Source organism: Desmodus rotundus, chromosome 5 (genome assembly GCF_022682495.2).
Source record: "Desmodus rotundus isolate HL8 chromosome 5, HLdesRot8A.1, whole genome shotgun sequence".
Taxonomy (NCBI): domain Eukaryota; kingdom Metazoa; phylum Chordata; class Mammalia; order Chiroptera; family Phyllostomidae; genus Desmodus; species Desmodus rotundus.
Window position 1 is genome coordinate 55073586 of NC_071391.1, and position 16864 is coordinate 55090449.

Genomic DNA, 16864 nt, shown 5'->3' on the forward strand with positions numbered 1-16864 from the left:
AATTTCATTAGATCTTCCTGTTTCACTAATTAGTTTCATTTGTGGTAAGATATACATAATATAAAATTTACCATCTTAACCATTTTTAAGTATACAGTTCAGTACTATTAAGTATATTCACATTGTTATACAACCAATCTCCAGAACTTTTTCATTTAGCAAAACTGAAACTCTATGCCCATTAAGCAACCACTTCTCCACCACCCCAGCCCCTGGCAGCAACCATTCTAATTTCTGTTTCTATGAGTTTGACTATTCTAGGTACCTATGTAGTCACCGTGTCGAAAGTGGAATTATACAATGTTTGCCCATTTGTGTCTCATTTATTTCACTTAGCGTAATGTGTCCAAGGTTCATCCACGTTGTAGAATGTGTCAGAATTTCCTTCCTTTTCAAGACTGAGTAACATTCCACTGTATGTACATACCATATTTTGCTTGTCCATTCAACTGTTGGTGGGCACTTGGGTTGCTTACACCTTTTGGCACCTTTTGGCTATTGTGAATAAGGTTGCTATGAACATAGGTGTACAGGGGTGCATCTGTTTTACCTCCTTGACTTGAGTGTGAACTTCTTAAGGGCAAAGACTAGGTCTCAATCATCTCTACAGTTCTCAAGGTGCCTGACAGGTGATGGACACTCAATAAATACCTATCAAGTAAATAAGACAGAACTCTCCTCCAAACACAAAGTGAAAAAGTAATCATTTCCACACAAATTTGCAAAAGGGCAGGATCACAGCAGAAAAGCACAGGCTTTACAGTAAGACAGTCTTCATTTCTGATCCTGGATCTGCTTCTTACTGGTCATCGGATCTTACGTATGTTATCGATACTTCAGCTCTCAGAGCTTTAACTTCCTCATGTGGTTTTTGTTTTTTTTAATTTCAGGTATTTTTTATTTCTTCAAACGTTCTGTTTATCAGGAGTGACTGAAATAAAAAGTATAATTGAGCCCCACCATCATCATGGAAATGGCTTTTAAAAAAACTGGTCAGGTGAATATTATTGCTTCCCATTTTCAACCAGTAAACAGTTGCCATTGATAAAGAGACAGTCAACAGTCTGTCAAAAATGCTTAGGGACAAAACCAAGGTGGAGGGTGGAGGCGGGGGAAGGAGGTGGGTTTGGCTGGGGTGGGGTGGAGGGGTGGGGAGAAAATGCAGACAACTGTAACTGAACAACAATAAAAAAAAAGTTGGAAAAAAATAAAATGTAGATTTGTGGCTTACATAAAAAAAGTGTTTAAGGTATGTCACATAGACAACATGTCTGTTCATAGGGGGTGGGGGCAGGAAAGACTAGGAAATAAGTTATATGAACTTCTGGACTTCATCATACAAGACAAGCACAAAAGCACCACATGCCTCTGAGAACACTGGACCATGAATGCTTGAAAAAATATTTGCCTCCTTCATCACACGCAATCTTGCCCCAGTAGTCGAGTGTGCCTTGTACATGATATCAATTTCTTCGAGCCTGACTGGATCATCATACAGCAAGAAACAGTGTCAAGCAAATAGAAGTCAACCCAGCCACCGCTGTGATGGACTGTGCAATCACCCAGCTGATGAAGTTGTGAGTATTCTCCGGAACTGGAAGCATTCCCTTTGCAGAGTCATAGATACCAAACTAGGCAGCTCAGTATATGATAATACCCTGCACAGGCATATTAAAGCCTTGGTACAGGCCCTATATCCCATCAGATTTGTAGATCTTAACCAAGCAGTCACTGAGGCTTTTGATTTCCCTTTCAGCTTCAGCTCTGCCCACATCAGTTGCTGGATGGGCAAAATCAAGAGGATACACAAAACACAATGAGGTGGCCCCAGCAGCACCACCTGATGTCAGGTTCTCTGCAAAGTAGCGCCAAAACTGGGTTCTCTGGTCCTCACCACCCAGGAAGATCTGCTTGTACTGACTTTTGAAGGCAAAGTTGAGAGCGTGGGTGGGGAAGTAGCTAATGACATTGGCCAGGTTACCACACCAGAAGGATAGGACTCCCTGCTCCTTGGGGATATGAATCACGCCCTTATATTGCTTATCTGCTTAATGGGTGCTACTACTGTCTTGGAGATGGCCACAGCCACTCCACTTGCCAGGAAGTCTTTGGCAAAGGACACGGCGGCATCTGTCACGTTGAAAGGAAAGAAGTGGGCAACTGCAGGACTGGACTCATAACCGACTGGGACTCCGAGGTTCTCCTCGTGTGGTTTTGCCACAATTAAATGCTATATGTAAACTTATGTAAAGTAGCACAGCGCTTGGCACATCATACATAAACTCAAAAACTGTTTGCCAGTATTATTATTATAAAGTTATATAATAAAAGTCACTTACTGTGCATACAAACATGCCTTTTAGCTTCCTGACTATGATTAACTTTAAAAGCAAAAAGCATGCAGTATTCTGAGACCAAACAGCTTATGGCAAGTAGTAGTCAAAACAGACACTATCACAGCAGTAACAATGAATCCAGATTGGTGTTACTGAAAGCTGAATCATTTTTTAAAAAAGATTTTATTTATTTCTTTTTAGACAGAGGGGAAGGGAAGGAGAAAGAAGAGAAGGAGAGAAACATCAATGTGTGGTTGCCTCTCATGTACCCCCTACTGGGGACCTGGTCCACAACCCAGGCGTGTGCCCTGACTGGGAATCGAACCCACAACCCTTTGGTTTGCAGGCCAGCACTCAATCCACTGGTCCACACCAGCCAGTGCTGAATGTGGAATCCTGAACTATACAGTTACAACTCTAGTAATTAGAAATGTTGTCACTTCAAAGGGACAGACCTAAATGTTATACTAAGGATCACCTCACTTGGCAAGGCAGCCTGTCCAAGATCTCATAAATGTTTTTTTAATCAGAATTACTTGAAGTTTTTTTGGTGCCTTAGCTAAATCTATTTTGAGTTTATTCAGTCATGTTTTAAAGCTTTTAGCAAAAAGATGAAAGAAAGAAATAGATCTTTATTACTCTTTCAGACAGAAATATTTGTTTCAATCTGTCAGAAAGGAAATTGAACTCCCCACCCTACTCCCAGTTCCTCTAGGACGTGAATTCCTTTCTAGGTTGCTATCTGAATGTTCCAGACCAGAAACATTCCTTCCAAAGTTAGCTCTTAGAAGATAGTTTTCAAGTATTAGAGGAAAAAGCTTCTTAAGTTTCTTTTTGTCTGACAAAACAATTAACACTGGGCATGGCTAATTAAAATGGTTCTCTGAGACAAAATCAGAAACTTGGTTGTGTGGTGGAGGAGAGAGAAGGGAAGGAAAAGTAAGGCTAAATGGAAGTTGCCTGAATGCTAATGCTGGTCCAAATATGGCCCCAAGCAAACCACCCCTAACTTTTCTAGGTCAACCCTGACTTCATGTAAATTTAACACTACATTAAGATGATCTGTTAAATGGCTAACTAAATGAGATTTGATATATATATTTTTGGAAGACTGGGTAATTCAATGAATTTATAAATAAAGAAAAAACTCTTTGTCAGACCATCAATTCCAATTTTGGATTCAGAACAACATGGTCACCATCTGCCATGTGTCAATTTTAATTTGGCTCCCAAGCACTGGCTAAGAGCTACTGGCTGCCTTATCCATCCAGGATGCTCACATGTACCTCGAGACCCACCAGGTGAAGGGCACCATGCTGAGACTTGACACACGGGGCCCTTTTGAATACTCACAACAACCCTGAGCTCTAGGTATTGGCTTCTCCCCTCACTCCTTTTTAACGGTTTTGAATTAACTTCAGACATACCAAAAAAAAAGAAAAAAAAAGCGAAATTACTAGAAATTCATATATACCCTTTACCTAGACTACCTAAATGTTAATATTTTCCCATACTTGCTTTATCATTCTCTCTCTGTAAATGGATTTTACATTATCATTACTTGGTATTTCCTTTAAAATAAGGACATTCTCTTATATTTTCACAGTATGATTATCAAAATCAGAAAATTAGTAGAGATATTACACTATAATCGAACCTCAACCCTTATTCAAATTTCACCAGTTCATGAAATAATGTCCATTACAGCAAAAGAAAAAAATCTTCTCTGGTCCAGTCCAATCCAGGATCACATGATGCATTTAGTTTCTCTGAGTCTTTAGTCTCCATTAGTCTAGAACTGTTTCTCAGTCTTTGTCTTTCTTGAACTTGACATTTTTTAAAAATATGGTCCATTTATTTTGTAGAACATTTCTCAATTTGAGTTTATCTAATATTTCCTCGTGATTAAATTCAGATCATGCATTTTCTGCAGGAATGTCGCCCAAGTTATATGTCCTTTTCATTTGTCGATTTGTCTCATCACTGGAATTAACTTTGATCTATTAGTAAAAATGGTGTCTGCCACCTTTCTCCACTCTAAAGTCACTCTCTCCGCCTTTGTAATTAATAAGTAGCTTCAGAGGAGACGCTTTAGACTAGACTCCTCTAGGGCAGATGAGGAGCCTCAGGCTAAGAGAAGGTGTAACTTGCTCAAGATCACACAGCTTAAAAATGCCAGAACACAGATTCAAACTCCAGTCTGTAGCCTCCCATACTTGGGTTTCTTCTAAAGCGCCCCACACCTCTGAGACCAGTCACCAATGACTAAAGCAACCTTGTCTAATGCCCTCACCATGCACACTGGGGACACCAATGTGAGGGCACCATGGCCCACAGAATCCTGGTACTTCCATGGTCTTAAGAACTAACATGGTACTAGCCACTCTGTCTCTAGAGCTGCTTCTAAAGAACAAGAAAACTGGATGCAACACTATTCAAAAGCCCCCAGATCTCTGGGCAATGAACCTGGGAGAGCACTGGAGAAGGAAAAGTCAGCTGGTATGGAAAAACAGAAGAGGAAAATGTATATGCATCAAGACACCAGTCCAAAGAAAACCCTACGGCTAAGGCCATCTCACCACACCTTGACCCTTCGGCTGGCCATCTGAAACTTCTTTTTGAGCTGTCATTTCTTTCTATTTTCTCTTTTAATTTTATTATATTTTTGGCATACATATTACATTGGTAATATATTCATATGGTTCAAAACTCAATGTGACATACCCATTAGAAGGGTTATAATAAAAAAGACAGATAATAACAAGTGTTTGCAAGGATGTGGCGAAATTGCTGGAGGGAATATAAAATAGTGCAGCTGCTTCGGAAAACAATTTGGCATTTCCTCAAAAGTTCAAACATAAAGTTTCCAGTTGACACAGCAATTGCATTCCTACATACAGATGTAAATTAAATAAAAACAAATGCCCACTTAAATACCTGTATGAAATGTTTATAGCAGCATTATTCGTAACAGTCAAAAGGTGGAAAAACCCAAATGCCCATCAACTGACAAATAAATAAACAAACTGTGGAATATTCATACGATAAAATATTATTTGGTAATAAAACAAGAATGGAGTACCAACCTATGCTACAACACAATGAACCTTGAAGAGACTATGCTAATTCTTTAATTTATATGAAATGTCCAGAACAGGCAAATCTACAGAGATGGAAAAGACTGTCTGGGGCTGGGGCCCTGAGGGGAGGAAGATGGCAGATGACCTCGAATGAGCACAGGGCTTCTCTGGGGGATAATGAAAATGTTCTAAATGTAGTCTCCTGGTGGTTGCACAATTCTGTGAACACACTAAAAACCACTGAATTGTACACTTTAAATGGGTGAATTGTGTGATATGTGAATGATAGCTCAATAAAGCTACTTGAAAAGTCAGCATTATGTAAAATAGTAAATGTTAAGAAATCTCACTACACACACGCACACCACTCACTCCTACTGCCCTATGCCAATAACCACTTTGTTATTTTACATCCTTCCAGGGGTGTCATTGAAATGTGGGATTTAGCCCCATTTCTTTCACAAAATATGCACTGTTCTACCACCTTTCTTCTTTCACTTAATATGTCCTTGGAGATCTTTCCACATTAGTACCTGAAGAATACCCTAATTCTTATTTGTAGTTTAATAGTTTTCCCTTGTGTGAACATATCTATTTAACCAGTTTCCCACTGATTTACACTTAGGTTGTTTCCAAGCCTTTGCTATTACCAACAATGATGCAATGCTTTTAACTTGGTTTCATCAGATGACCTTCTGCTCTTGGACTGCCAGGAAGCAGCGTGAATAGCAGGAACAACTTCATAGTCAGTCAGAACTGGGTTTGCATCTGGCCTCCTCTACTACCTATGTGACTCTGGGAAGATTACCTGCACTTTCGGAGCCTTAATTTCCTCACTTATAAAGTGGACAAAATCTCACCTACTTTATTAGGTTGCTTTTAGGGTCAAAATTACACAAATATATACCCTGTGGCCAAATCTGAGACAATTTGTGTATCAAAATGCATAAGGTTGAAAAAAATGAAGACATAAGGTTGGTAATGGATTATAATACATTGGGTGGATAAAAGAGTCTAAGTGATACAAAAAAAAAAAAGAAGAAGAAGAAGGGATGTGAAAGCTCATCAAACAGAAAAACATCAATAGATACCAATTGACCTAGGCAAGGATTATGAATAGATGATAATCTTTATCACTGGAGGAAAGTTATTGAGGAACACGATATCTAAACAATCTCAAAGGATCACCCCATAAATTATGTTATTAATTACAAACAGAAAAGGGTACTTTTACAATGCAGAGATCTGGCAATACCACCTCACCCAAATGATCAAGCCTCACATCACCAGTGATGTTACAACTAACATTATGTGTCACCTACTGTGATGTAAGGGGAAGGGTGCAACATTCCCTATGGGGAATTCTTACCACAAATGTTTAACCTGAGACTAATAGTGAGAAAATAATCAGACAAATCCAACTTTTAGTCTACAACAAGGCAACAGACTTGGAATCTTCAAAATTTCAATGTCTCCCTGGCCGGGTGGCTCAGTTGGTTGGAATGGGGTCCCATACACCAAAAGGTTGCAGGTTCAATCCCTGGTCCGGGCACATACCTAGGTTGCAGGTTTGATCTCTGGTCGGGGCATGTATAGGAGGCAATCTATTGATGTTTCTCTCTCACATGGAAGTTTCCCTCCAACTCTCTCGCTCTCTCTCTTTCCCTCCTTCCCTTGTTCCCTCCCTCCCTTCTTCCCCCATTCTTCTCTCTCTAAAAAATAAAATCAATAAACATATCCCCAGGGGAGGATTTACAAAATAAAATTGCAATGTCATAAAAGATATGTTAAAGGAAACTAAAGAGACACAGCTACCTTGTGTAATGCTTGATTACATGTTGGGTTCAAAAAAAAAGGTTATCAACAACATTGGAACTGGGAAAATCTGAAAATATTACTGTTTTAATGTAAAGTATTATGGTTACACAGAAGAATGCCCTTGTTCTTAAGAGATACATGCTCCAGTACTTACAGATAAAGTGTTGTGATGTCTGCAACTCAGTTTTAAGTGGTTTAGGAAAAAAGTGTGTGTGTGTGTGTGTGTGTGTGTATAGTTAAAGAAAGCAAATGAATCTAGATGAAGGGTATATGGGGTGTTCACTGTAATATTTTTGCAATTTTTCTATGTTTGCAAATTTTCAAAGTAAGTTGGGGGGAAAAATCAAATAAAATATGTAAACCACCTGGCACCCAGAGGGTGCTATGACAGTTCACATCAGTTTCAGTTAACTCAATAGGTCTAGAAAGCTCCTATCCCTATGCCTGTAGGTAAAATGAACCACATTAAAGTAAAGGCCACCAGGCTGTCCTGCCTTTGTGAAATTTATAGTTTGGTCAGAAGGCAAGGCAAGAACAGGAAGCAGCTGCAGAAGCACCGGTTTTGGTTCCAGAAAATCTACCTAGGGCCTACATCTGCAAAATTTTTTTAAGCTAGGTAACTTTAAAAAAAAAAAAAAAGTTACTTAACCTCACTAAGAGTTGTTTCCTCATTTATATGGAGAAAATTGAGCTCAAATCCACACCTAGGACTGAGAAAATAAGACAGCATACATAATACACCCTTGTAAAACATCTTTTATTGAAGACTCTCTTTAAAAAATATTAGTCTCCTGGAATAAAAGTGGGGAAGAAGGAAATCTCCTGGGTGGCGCCAGCTTTGCTTCCCTATCAGAACACCCAGCACAGGACCTTGCATTTGGCGTATGCTCACCAATATTGGTTAGAGAAGTAACAAGCCACAACACGAGACACAGGTCTCTTGGGCTACAACTTCTGTTAAAGGAGAAATGAATATGAGCTGGCCCAGTCAGAGGCAGCAGCCCTCCACAACAGCCCGTATTTACGTGCACATAAACTTGCCAAAATCTTTTAAAAGTACACGTTATCTCATTTGAGCCTTACAATAATCCCCATTTCATAGATGAAGCAACTGCAGCGTAGATGAATTACCCACTTAGCACACAACTCAAACTTGGGTTTGCTCCGCTCAGCCACAAAAGAATGGAAATAATTGGCTAAAAGAACGGAAATAATTCACAGCTCACGATGCTTACCATCTCTTCGTCGGGGTCTCTGCTGGGGCAGAGTGAGTCACTGCTGGCTACTCCTACACTCATACCTTTTCTGCAGAATAATGTCAAAAATCTGCCCTAGGATTGGCTTCTATTGATATCCAGAAAGGTGAGCAGTCAGGCCTTCAACCACCTGCTTCAGATATTTTAAAAGTGAAGCTTAAATTCCCCTTTTTAGTGTCAAGGGACTGAGATGGAGAGGAAGTAAGCAGAAGAGGCTTATTTTCATGGTGTCCACATTTTAGCGAAGTTAACCGTAACTCGAAAAGAAAATTTCCTGCAGAATTTTCTGCGGAAAACTCTTGGCGGCTTTATTCTTTCAGTTCACTTTTAAATATCATGCTGGGCCGCACGCAGGGATACTGTATTTTACTTCTCTCTTCCGGAGGTCTCTGTGTTATGTATATATCAACCTTTATTGCAACCATCACAAAAAACAGCAGGAACGCTGAAATTCCATTTTTGGCCATTTTGTCCACCCGTGGCAACTTCCTTCCCTTAGTGAGAGAGTTTAGCTCAAGTGGCTAATGGACTAGGCAGAGATACGTAGCAATGGCACTGTCAAAGACTGTTTATAAGAATTTAAATCAGGGGACAATTAAAGGGAACTGTTCAGGCCATCTGACCTAGTATTTCTACCTAGTATCCATTACAAAGGGATGCTACTCAAACGCTCACTGCAGCAGTGGCCAGCGGCCATTACAACGGGTAGGTTAGAGCCAAATGCAAAAACGTGGAATGAATTCCCAAAATACAACGAGTTAAAGAAAGAAAGCAATGTGTATTATATATTAATATCATTATTTTTATGTGGGAGGTGACACAGGGACACACATCAACATCTCAACAGTTGATTATCATTGTGGGCGGAATTAAGGGGAACTTTTCCTACGTAGTTCATTGTGTATTTCTGTGATAAGTGTTGATTAATCTTTTGTCTAGAATCAAAAACCAAATTTAAGGTATATATTTTTGGGGGGGGCTCCAGTTTGATCCAATATTTATTGTTCTTTTACAACATGTCATTTTTGGTTTAGAAACTCCTTGTGATTAGTTTTCCAACAATAACTCAAAAGCATGTAAAATAAGATCAACCTACTCTCTATATAAACACCCAGCAACTGTGGCCCTTCACCCTCCTGGCCTGGCCTGGCTGGACCTTGTTCCCTGAGGGTGGGGGCGCTTGCCCAGGAGGGACCAAGGATGCGCCCACAGCCTTCTCCATTTCTCAGTCTGAACAGTTCAGCTACAGTCAGACTCTGGACAGGGGGTTTCTGTTGCAAAAAAACAAAACAAAAGCGATAAAATAAAGATTTTCATTTGGGAGAGTGAATTACCAACAAGGTAGATATTTATGTGCCCCTTCTTGAGCTTTCCTTTTCACTTTGGAAACAGCTAGTTTGCAGCTCCGCCTGCATTACTACCTCTGGTCACATCAAAGATAGAGTGCCAGCTGTACGAGTTTGCCTTCTTATAGAATAGACAGGATCGTGCTTAGTTAGAAAGGACACAGAGATCACTGACAATATCCCCAACAAATGGTATTCCAGCACACAGACTGTTAAATACTTGCAGTGATCAAGACAATCACTACCTTCTGAAGCAGCCCTTGACGTCCTCTAGCGTTGCTGTAGCGTTCCTAGAAACATGCCAGGCGAAGCAGACAGTACCATTATCACATTCAAAAAAACTTACACTGTTACTGATTGTCCAATAAGCTGCTCCCATTAAAATTTCCCCAGCTGTCCCCAAAATGTCTTTTACAGCTTCTTTTTTTAAAGTCCAGGATCCAATCAAAGGTTACATGTTGCATTTGGTTGTCACAACTCTTCGGTCTCCTTTAATCTGTCAGATCAGTCGCCCATACATTTTGTTGTATTTCATTCTGTTTGTCTTTCATGGCGTTGGCATTTTCAAAGATCACAGGCCAGCTGTTTTGCAGTATGTCCCACAATCTGGATTTGCCTGCTTTTTTGCCACGATTAGATTTAGGGTAAACACTTCTGGCAAGAACTCTGCATCAGCGATGCTGTATTCTTTCTGTTGCATCAGGTTTTCTAGTTACTCTAAGTTATCTTCCATTCATTTTGTCACTGTGGGCACTACGCAAGCATCGGCTAATAAATAAAATATTTAAAACAATAAATACATTTAATGTTAAGAACTGCTACCATGAGCACCAGATATACCAGGCATAGTACCAGACTTTCAGAACATAGTCTCTCATTTAAACCTGACAACACTCTTGCAAAGAGACAGAGGTTCAAAGAAGTTAAGTAACTTGCCCAAGGATACACACGTAGTGATAGATGTGTGTGCACACGTGAACTCACACACACACTAACATATGATCTCAGGGGTTCATGGTCTCCCTCCATGGATCCTCCAGGGACAAATTAAGAACCCCTACCTTAAACTAACCTTGAGGAGGCCTATCTAGATTTTAAAGGTTGGATTCCTACGGGGAAGAAACTGAAAATAAAATATCTATGGTCCATATAAAATTCTTCCATTCTTGGAAATGTTCTTATTTGGAGATGGGCCACATTTTCATCACAGCCAAGAACATAGGGCAATGGTCCCATAAATTATTATACTATTAAGTATTTTTATGTTTGTCATCTTTTAACTATTATTCAACAAAATGAGAAAATAAGGAAAATGTAAAGAATTTTTCATAAAGCTAAATATATATTTCTTTATTTTAAAATTATGCTCTTCTTACAACTCTTGTTATCAAATGTCCTTTATGGGTTAAAAGTGAAAGGGGACATTTAAAAAGGTACGGTTTTTTTCCTTTTTTACTGTAGCTTTTCCATTACTAAAAAACATCTTTATGACCTGGCTGGGTAGCTCAGTTGGTTAGACTGTCCTCCCAATATGCCAAGGGTTCAAGTTCGATCCTGGGTAGGCACATACAAGAATGCATAAATAAGTGAACAACAAATCTCTCTCTCATCAATCAATCAATCAAATTTTCAAAAATCTTTGCTATAGAAAAATTGTCATCAGCTCGTGCCCCCCGCCATTTTATCTTATTTTTTTGTAACTTTATCTATAAAATTCAAAAGTCTAAGACCCATTGATTTCAGGAACTATATACAATTAAATTATTTTTTAAGAAACTAATCTGAATAAAGGAAGTCCAGATCAAAAGGAAAACAGATCTGAAATATTTCTGAATTTCCCCAAAAGTCATCCACGAAACATCTCAAAGGCGTCAGGTCTCAGGAATACATGTTAATTGATTTGTTAAAGGCATTTCGCAGTTGACATCTGCATTACTAATTACCCTCTTCCAACATGTGGATATTTCCAGCTTTTGAATGGGCCTTTAGTGACCTAGATTAGTTCACTCAATCAACAAATATTCACAGAGTCCCTAATTTATGCAAGGTACTCTATTAGGTGCCTGGGGACACAGTCTGGAGAGTTCTTTCTGCCTCCTGTCTCCGGTCAAAGGTCGCCAGCCCCTTTGTGGATACTATCCTTCCCCCAGGAAAGAATGAAAGCCTCCCTTCGCACTATGCTCTCCTACCAAGACCTACACACCTTTCTATATGTGATTATTTGTCTTTCTCTCTCACCTGAGAAAATTCTCTCAAAGCAAATACTACCTTATTCAATGTCATCTTCTTGGAACAGTACACATATAGCTTGTGATCAGGATACATTCGTGGGATAGATATATTTTACAGATGAGGAAATTAAAGGTCAGGAAAAAGATGACATGTCCAACATCATACCGCTAATAAATAAGTAGGACCCGGTCTTAGAATGCTCTCACCAGAGCTCTCTTCTATTCCGCTGCGCTGCATCATACATGCACGCAGGGTGAGAGAAAGGTCTTAGATGTCTTCCTGGAACTTCAAACTCAGCATGTCCCAAAGTCACTCCAAGTCACTCCTTCTTGAAAAAAGCCAACAAAAATCTGGACCCCATCCAGTGTTCTCATTCTCCATAGGTGGCACCCCCAGTGACTCAAGGAAAAACTCAAGTCATCTTGATTCTCTCTTCCCCCTATCCCCACATCCAATCAATCAACAATCTCATCAAATGTCGTGTCTTTATAATCTTTTCCCTTCTCTTCAAGCCCTCTGCCACTACCCTAGATCCCAGCCACCATCATCACTTACAGAGATGAAAAAAAAAAATGACTTACTACTTGGTCTTCACACATTCAGTTTGGCCAATTCTCTCCAACCTCTTCTCCACTTAAGTGCCATGGTGACGTTTTAAATATCTTTCTACATATGTAATTGATCTAGTTAATTAAAGTCCTTTACTAAGTTCCTATTCTCTTAGGATAAAGGCCAAAATTCCCTGTGGCTCAGAACACTGCCCACCTCTCCAGCCTCATTCTTTTTCATTCTGGTCCCTTCTCCCATATACTGACTGCTCTCCTTTCAAATCCTCATATTCACCACTTTTCCCTGTGTTCTTTGAACATGCAGTTCCCTCTGTCAGAAACCCTCTTTGTGCCCCTCCAAGAACCTCCCATTGACATCCTAAAGTATTTACACTCACTCAAGTCTCTTAAAATGTCACTCCTACAGGAAACTTCCCCCAACTCCCCAGGTGAGGGGAGAGTAACAGTCAGGCACTCCTATTCCACCTTGTAATACAAACCCCTTTGTCAGTAACATTCACCACAATTGCAAAAACTTGTCTAACGATTGTCTCCCCTATTAGAATATAAACTCCATGAGGGCAAGAGCAGCGTCTCATTTCACTGATGTACCCATAGTCCTTAAAACATAGTAGCTGCTCAAATAATATTTGTTGTCAGAATACCAGGCTGGGGCCAGAGCGTAGCAGGCTATGACATGAGGCCAAATAAACCAAGAGGCAAGGATCATTATCCTTTTGCAAACATGTAAACTGAGACATCCTTGAATGGCATAGTTATTTAAGGTCAGAGAGGTAGCATTTCTCCTCCCGAACATGCTAAAAAGTATGGCTGGGAGAGGGAGCATCTTGGGAAAAGAATACAGAAATGAGAAAGTGGTGATAAAGAGGTCTAGGATGACAGCTTCTGAATCTGCTTATCACACTAGTTGCCTCTGGCATGGAAAGTCTAACCGCCAGACAGACTTTCCATGCCTAGAAAAGCACTAATGTTAAACAAATATAACTACCACCGCACCCTTTTTCTTAACAGGGGGGTATAAAATAACAAATTTCTTTCACCCACAAAGGAGAAGAAACCACGGGAGAGAAAGATTTTTTACTCAAATGTCCCCCTCTCTCCACCCCCAAAAAAGGCAGTTTTGCTACCTGGATCGTGCTCCTCAGTAACCAAAAGAGAAGTGAAGGGGAGAAGACCGACCGCCTTCCCACCAATTACTGGAGCAGGGGGAATAAAAAATAAAAAGAAAATATTTCATGTAAAGCATTTAAAAAACCTTGCTAACTGACTGGCAGTTCTTAACACAGGTAGCAATACAGTTGGCATGAGCTCTACTGCAACATTTCACTGTTCATGCTGCCTACAGCCAAGTTATGTCTGTCACAAGAGCCACAAACCAGGCCAAGGGGTCAGGCTCATTGTTGCTCATGCTGCCAAGCACCAACTCCAAGAAAAAGAAAAGATAAAGCCTCCTGTGGAATTCTGTGGAATAAATATTCACCCTGTCTACACACACAGCCTGGAGTTTCTGGGTGAGGTAGAGCAGGGGTGGGGAGGGTTTTCAGAGATTGGAAAAGAGACTTAAACAAATAGATGTGATATACTGGTGATGAGGGAGATTCTGAAACACAGAGGAAAAATGAGAATTGCAAATAGGGAAACAGGGAAAGAAAGTGAAAGAACTTCAAGACATGTAAAGGAGTGGGGAAAGGAAGGTACAGGGGGAAAGGGTAAAGTGCAGCCAAAAAAGCAGATAGTAAGCAACAGAGAGAGAGGCAAAGCCAGGCAGTCCATCTTTCCCCAAATCCAAAAGCTGCTCATTGCATTCCAATAAATCACTCTACTACAAAGCTCATACAATGGTTTAACCTTTGTATTCTGTAACAAGAAGCATTAAAAGAAGCATCACCCAGCTGTAACTTTGGAGATCTAACGGTCTGAATTAAAAATGGGCAAAATCAGTTCAGCAGGAGAAGACAACCAGTAAATACTTTCCTCCAATGCCTGACTTGACTATAAAAAGGTTTGGCATTTTTTTTTCTTGTGTGTATGTGTGTGTGTGTTTTTCTAAAAAGGCTTGGCATTTTAGAGTTAAGTTTAAAGTACTGGCATTTCTCCTTCTTCTGACATTGCAAGAGGGGGTTGTGGTTGACCCCAGGACCATTCATTTCCAAGGTTGTAGATCTCTCAGCTAAGACTGACCCCATCTGCTCTTGAGTCAGCCAGTTGTTTATCTCAAAGTAAAATATTTATGGCACTAATCATCCTAATAACTCACAAGAAAGCCAACATCATACAAGTCAAGAATGCTTTCTGTCCTGTTAAATGTGTCAGTTCCTTTAAAAAGAAAAACTAAAAACCACTACTATGCTCCTTGGCTTCCTCGGCCAGGATCACTCTTCCATGTGTACCTTTCAGTAATGCCAAGTGAAGGTTATCACTGTTTCTAACTTTCCCTTTCCCTAATGCCTTAAAATTAACCCAGGTTTCATTAATGATCCCTTCTCCAAACCGTTATTTGTCACTGGTGACTGCGCCTCAGGAAACAGCAGCTCATTATGGTACATACCACTGCCAGTGGCAAGGAGCCTATTGCAATGTAATTTAAAACACTCACACAAGCACAAATCTGTCGGCTCCACTTCCAAACAATCCTGAAATCCTGCAGTCGGGAGAACATTTAACAAAAATGCTGCTTCCAGCAGCCTAAGAGAAGCTTCCCCAGATACGTGAAATATTTCTAACTGGCACGGAGCGCACCATTAAAGGACACTGTCACCTCAAATCAGCAGGAAAGGCGGCGTAAACGATATAGACACACATATAAATTAGAGCTCTTCAAAACTTAACCTACCTAGAGGAAGCCCGCTCATCTTAAAAGCGAATAGTGTGTGCTTGCCCAAGCGACACAGAAATGTTCTAAAGTAGTGCGACCACATTAAATCAGTGTCTCCATTTCTCCGCACGCATCACCCCTTCAGACTCAAACCTCAGCACTCGGGCCGTTTGTGACAGGACTGCAGTCTCCCACCTCCGCCTTTTTCTGATTTTCCAAGAGCACTTCCCAACATCCTCCCCAGCCCAGCCCCCTCTCTCAGCTTCAAAAAGGTTGAGGGGAGTTGCACTAGAGAATTGGCAGGAATCTGTCCTCCTGCGGGGGAAGGTTTCTGGAGTTGGTCTTTGCAGTGACCCAAATTGCACAGAGCTTTTCGCTTAGCATCGCTTGCGAGCACCTCCCCAGTCCTCCCTCCCCCCACCTTCCCAAAAGAAAGCCTTGCGAATTAAGCGGGAGGAATAACTTGGTATAACCGTTTGAATAAATCACTTCAACTCACCTGGTTTGGGATTTTTCTCCCCACCCCAGGCATAAACAGAAATGAGTGCGAATGAGTCACGCACGCAACGTGAGATGGTAAGATGTCTTAAGTCCAAGGGCTGGAGTCAGTCCCTGCCCTGATGCCGCTGCTACTCTTAGCTCAGCTGGAGCGAGCGGCAATCACAAGCCCAGCAGCGGCGGGGGGGCGGATAGACCGTAGCACAATGAATGCAGTGGGGTTTTTGCAATGACATCACCCCTCTGTCCAAAGGGCCCCAATAGCCATGCTCAGGAGCGCTGCATTCTGGGAATTGTAGTCTTCTGACGGCCTGTGGGGACCCTGGGGCTATTGCCGGAACTACAATGCCCAAAATGCGCCAAGGTCGGACGCACCCTGAGAGGACGAAAGGAGCGAAGGAAACTCTGCCGCCATGTCAGGAGTGCTGGGACGTGTCTGCGGAGCCGGGCTGAGGTTTTAGGGAGCGCGCGAGGAGAGTGATAGTGTGTTGGGCACGGTGAGGTCGCGGACAAGCCTATTGAAAATCCGGGGGTCCGAACCTGGGAACTGGAGTGGCGAGGCTTCACCTGGGGACAGATGTAGGGCGGGTCTGGCTGGAGGCGGCAGCCAGAGGTCGAGTGGGCCTCGTTCTCACGGTCCTGCAGGGTTTGCATAGGCCCCCTTACGCCTCTTGCTCCATTTTCTAAGTAAGGTACTGAAGGAGTCAGCCGGCTTCTCGGCTCCGAGCATTATTTAGACCAGGTAACAGAACAGTCGGGGTGGTTGGTGACTTTGTTGGGACGCGGGGACCCCGGACAGCGACCTTCTCGTCTGTGGTTAGAGAGGCTTCCACGCACGGAGTCGGGCGGTCCCTTCCAAATTTATTTTTAATTTTTTAATTTATTTTCCATCCTTCCTTATCCTTCCAGAAGGT

General features: G+C 41.2%; 1 protein-coding gene and 1 pseudogene across 2 annotated transcripts in view; both read right to left on the reverse strand.

Moving 5' to 3' along the window:
- The window catches only part of RAB30 (RAB30, member RAS oncogene family), an 80811-nt gene extending 64643 nt beyond the window's left edge, over positions 1–16168 (reverse strand). Inside the window, exon 1 of one of the 2 annotated variants that reach the window (XM_053924386.2) lies at positions 15952–16168. The gene's annotated coding sequence lies outside the window, so the exon portion shown is untranslated. The remainder of the gene's footprint in view (positions 1–15951) is intronic. The other variant, XM_024572670.4, reaches the window with a different exon arrangement.
- On the reverse strand, positions 1233–8532 carry LOC112315884 (ADP/ATP translocase 2 pseudogene; annotated as a pseudogene).
- Positions 16169–16864: the final 696 nt, after the last annotated feature.